General features: G+C 29.1%; 1 protein-coding gene across 4 annotated transcripts in view; it reads right to left on the bottom strand.

The window, feature by feature from the left end:
* LOC108974632 (ataxin-2 homolog) overlaps positions 1–4,484 on the bottom strand; it is a 55,776-nt gene extending 51,292 nt beyond the window's left edge. For 3 of the 4 annotated variants that reach the window (XM_018942587.1, XM_018942582.1, XM_018942581.1), the window contains exon 1: positions 4,015–4,484. The gene's annotated coding sequence lies outside the window, so the exon portion shown is untranslated. Of the gene's footprint in view, positions 1–3,948; positions 3,952–4,014 lie in introns of all 4 variants that reach the window. The other variant, XM_018942585.1, reaches the window with a different exon arrangement.
* Positions 4,485–5,129: the final 645 nt, after the last annotated feature.

Below are 5,129 nucleotides of genomic sequence, written 5' to 3'. Positions count from 1 at the left end.
GAAAAATTTTATAAATCAGCAAATAATTTGAAAATTTTATGGAAAATTGTAAAACTGCGAATTTTGTTTTCATTTATTATTAACAATTATTTTCTTGAATAAAGTACTTAAAAAAATGTAACTAATTTTGATTTGATAATTTTTCGTTTATAACAAATAATCGAAATTTTAGACAAACTCCAATTTGATATTTTTTTTTTATTATTTGAAAATTTTCTTGAATTTTGAAGCCAAATTAACATTTTGTTTAATTCTAATTTTTATTTTAAAAATTTCTGATTTTTTTTCATACGTATCTCAAAATTAAATTTAAATTTTCTAAAAATTCTAAACTGGAACTCTTGAGCTCAATTCAAATTACACGCAGCCCCATTTCTCATTTTGTTTAATTTATATTCTTGATATTTGACAATTTTCATATGAATTTCAAAATTTTCCGAACCTTTTTTTTTATTACATTCGCTGTAATTGTTAATAAAATATTGATGAGAAAATACAAATATTCAACGAAATTTCTCTACATCCCTTAAACATTTATGTTTTGTGTAAAAAATAATTTTGATTTCCATTTTTGTATGGAAAATTTTAACCACTTAGAAAGAATATTTTTTGAAATTTGTAGAGACAAATAAAAAAAAAAAAATAATTTTGCTTTCCTTTTTGCTTGAAAAATGTCCAGCCTTCTTCACGCTCTCGCCAAATTCCCATACATAAACGTAACATAGTGAATCACAGCCGTCGTTTACGCAACGGAATTTATGCCAATGCATGCCGTCGCTATTAGCAGCTGCTGGCAACATTTCCCCTTAGCCGGCATTCGTTATTGTTGTTTTTCAATTAAACATGCCTATGTGCACGCGCAAAAACTAACAGCTAGCTACAGCTGCTGAGATTGCGACAATACTGCCGGAGTGTTCTAAAAGGGGGCTGTTAAAGCTATGCGAGCGGCTATGCAACCCTCTTTTTCGAAAGCAAAAAGCATTGATGCATTGCAATTAGGCAGATTAATCTGTGTAAGTAGAGTAGGGTGCTGTAGAGAGTTATTATAAACAATGGAAGCTGTAATATGCTGCAGTAGATCATTGAGAAGATTTCAAACCGATTTTAATTAATTTCTTTTTTTGGTTTTTCAAAATTCAAAAAAATTATTTTTAGCGTTTAAAAAATAAAAATGTTCGATAAACTTACTTGTCAAGATTTGAGATATAGCGCTGAAATTTTGCACATTTTTCAAAAAAAAAAAAATTTCCACTAAAACTGTGACTTAAATATTACAGTATTTTTTCTGAAATTTTCACTTTTGCAATATTTTTTGTTCAGAAGAAAATAGTTAGCTGATAATTATATTTCAAGAGCTTTTTATTTGAAATAGCGAAAAGTATTAAAAATTTTGTGCTATGGTGCTGAAATTTAGTACACTTGCATAAGAATGTATTAGTCTATTGTTTATTGAGTTTTTTGGGATAACAAAAAACATGAAATATTTTTTTGATGAATTGAAAATAAAATATTAAGAACTTGTTTTATTTTTTAAAGATTATGTTTTTAATTTTTTTTTTTTTGGAAATTCTTTCTTTTAATCTTTTTTTGAAAAATTTTGAGTTTGGACATTGAAGTTTTGCATATTTTTTCATGTTATTTTAGGGCTCATTTCTTACAGTAACTTTTTCTCAAATTATCACAATTGAAATTTTTTGTATTGTGATTTTAAAGAACTTTCTGCTGAAAAATGTGGAAAATTGCAAAATTAGCAAAACATTGAATATTGTGAGCTATGGCGCTGAAATTTGGTACACTTGGTCACAAGCTGATATAATTTTCTCACTAGCTTGAAGTAATTTCGTAATATATTTTCAAACAATATTGGGAGACTTTTGTTTAGAGTTCCCTTTTTTAGGTACAGAAAATAATATTTAAATAACCTGTTATTTTGCTACGAGGAATATATTGGTAATTTGAGTTATTTTGCTGAAATTTGATAGTTCTGAGACTGTACACTGTTAGCCAAAATGCAAAAAATCGTAACATTTGCAGACAAAAGAAAAACAATACAAAAGGGAGCCATTCATATTGAAACAAAATTTTGGGTTTAGGTTATAAAATATTTATATATTGGTTATATATTATTATTATATATTAGTTATACAATAAAAAATATTTTTTTGCTGCAATGAATTAAATGCTAATTCATCAAAAATTTACTAGCATTGAAGACAATAATGAAAAATGTTGAGTTTTATCACGGAAATTTACCATACTTCTAGGATTAAGCTTTATATTATTTACTGTATTTTTATTTTTTTTTTTTTATTTCAGGGATTATTAGTCTGTAAAACCTATTTTCCGCTGCAGTCAAACAGTTGACAAGTAAACGTCTTTATAGCCAATAAATAAATATGCTAAATTTTTCGTTATAATGCTGAAACGTACTAAGTCTTATAACGCATTTATTAATTGCTTCAGTTAGTAAATTTTTGGCAGTATCCATAATTTTATACAATTTTTTCTGAATCTACTTAAAATGTTTATTTCATAAGATTGAAAAACTTACTCTTTCGTGAAAGAAAACTTTGAAATAGTTTTGCTATGAGTTAGAGTGTTGAATTTTCATAAATATAAATATCATTTCCTTTGTAATCTTACAGAAGAAATTTGCATAACTCTACGGTTAGGATTAAGCTTTTATTATTTGCGTTTTTTTTATGTCACGCTATAATATTGATAAAAATTCTCCACAACTGCATTGCAGGAAAAAAGTTGTCCAGTCTTTGAAAAATATTGCGCATATGAAGGCCTCTAAAATGCTTCAAACACGCTTAAGAATGTTGTCTAAAAATGTATTGTTATTATTGCTGATGTGCTCTTAGATTATCAAAATATTTCAGCAATATTTTTGACATGAGAATAACAACTCCTTTCCTTCCATAAACCTATCTAAATGCCTGCTTTTATTCACTGTAAACTTTAAAGGCTCATTAGGCGGATAAACAGCAGCTAAAAGCATACAAATTTCTCAGAACACATTGGAAAATTTCTAAAAATTTTATTTTCCATTATCTTCGCTTTTTATTTTACGCTTAAAATCTTCAATAATATTATATATATTTTTTTTTTTAATTTAGAAAGACATGAAATGATCATCTAATGTACTAACTAACATTTTCTGTTATAAAAAGTACTACTTTTTGAAACTACGGAATTGATTGAAATTTTTAAGCTGTCTGCTTTAAATTTAGTGTGACTAAATTCTGATATTTTGGCTTGTTAACTGCCCGAAATCATTCAAAAATCTTTGTTAGAAATTATATTTCTGCTGCCTACAAAAGTTCTCTATATAAGCACAGTAAACATTTTAAACGCTCATTAATACCGCTAAACTGCGGCTAAAAGCATACAATTTCTTCAGCAACTATTTTAAAATGTGTAATAAATTTATTTGCGCTTTTTATTTTATGCTTAAAAACCCAAAATTTGTCATAATTTAACTTGCAATGTTCTTCCAACTTGTTAGCTAACCTTTAACAGTTTTTATTTTACTGTAAAAGTAGCTAGTTTTCAAAGTTGCAAATTCACTATTAATTTTGACGCCATTTGCTCGATATGTCATATAAATAAATCTTCAAATCTTTAGCTTGCTAACTGCTTAAAACCAGTTAAAACGCTTAATTTTAAGCAATAGTTCTGCTGCCTACAAAAGTTACCGACGCTGTTTACTCGAAAATGTATGCTGCTGCTAACAGTTTAACGCAATGTTGCTTAACAGTTTTACGGCTTTTGGCTGTTAAATTTGTATTAAGCGCTGCTAGTGTTATAATAAATGTTGCTTTCGTTAAATAGTAGCAAAGTTTCAGCGTTATGTTTGGCTCTGCCGATTTTTCCACCAATTTAAATTTTTCTGATATTTTTAGTTTTTATTAATAAATTGTAGTTAAATTTTTTGCTGCATACCGACTAAATAATGAAAAATTGTATAAGCATGTAGTGTAAAAGAATTTATATAAAAATTTTACTTACATTGTGCTGCTGTTGCGGTTTTTTCGCAAATGCGCGCTACTCGGCGGCAATGCTTGCAGCCGCGTATCCTGCTGGCTGCTGCTTTCTCCTTTTCCAAATTTGTTTGAAAATGCGTTGCAATATTGTTGAAATAATTAATTTTGCAAGTTCTTATGCATAAATCACTAAACTTGTTTTTAAATTTTTGCACAAAAAAAGTTTCTACTCTCCGCGCACATCACTCGCTCGCACACACTCGTACCACTTGCTGTTTAATTGCTTGGCTTGATCGCCTCACTCGCCGGCTGCTACCGAGTGTTACTTGTGAATCCCTTATTTGTTCATATTTTCTTTTGTTATTATTGTAAATATTAGTTCGCAATTTTTTCGCCAGTTTGTAATATTCGTAACTCGTCGTGTTGTTTTTGTTAATATTCTTGCTTATTTTGTTTTATACTTTTCATGAATTTTCGCTTTCGTTATTTATTTAACTTCGTTTTGTGCGTTGTTAAGCTTCTTTTTTGTTGTTGTTGTTTTATATTTGTAATACTTGCTTGTTGCTTTGTGAACTTCATTATGAACTCAAAATTTTTTTAATTAAACTCAATTGAACTCAAAAACAACCATGTAGAATGAAACGTAACTAAAGTGTCTAACGAATTTTGTTGTGTGGCGAATTCTGCTGCCGCCCGCCAGGCGCGCTAAGCGTAAATAAACTTTGCGTTGTTAAATTTATTTATTTTGCGCTTTTTCCGTAACGCGCTAAGCGTTTTTCGACGCGCTGATTGGCTTTTGGTAGCCGCTGTTGTGTCGCGCCGCGCCGCGCTCGCTGTGTCGGCCGTTGGCTTGTCGCAGATATTCGAATTTTGAATTTTGTCTCGTTGAACGCGCGCAGCACTTTTACTCGCACGCTTTTACTTAAAAGCTTGCTGCGTCAGTTTCTTACGCGCGCGTCGCGTTTTAGTAACTTTTTTGTTGCTTTTCGCTTACAAAACTTAAAATTCAACTCAAAATTTTTTATTGCAATTATTTTTAATTTTTTTTTGCACTTAATTGAAATGATAAACTCATAAATTTTAACGTTTGCCGAAAATTTTGTTTTCTTGCTTGTCTTTTTGTAAAATTTTTGCCAAATT

This window comes from Bactrocera latifrons, unplaced genomic scaffold (assembly GCF_001853355.1).
Source record: "Bactrocera latifrons isolate USDA-ARS-PBARC rearing strain unplaced genomic scaffold, ASM185335v1 scaffold_57, whole genome shotgun sequence".
NCBI classification, from domain to species: Eukaryota; Metazoa; Arthropoda; class Insecta; order Diptera; family Tephritidae; genus Bactrocera; species Bactrocera latifrons.
The sequence above is the reverse complement of the archived record's forward strand: the minus strand, read 5'-3'. Positions and strand labels throughout refer to the sequence as shown.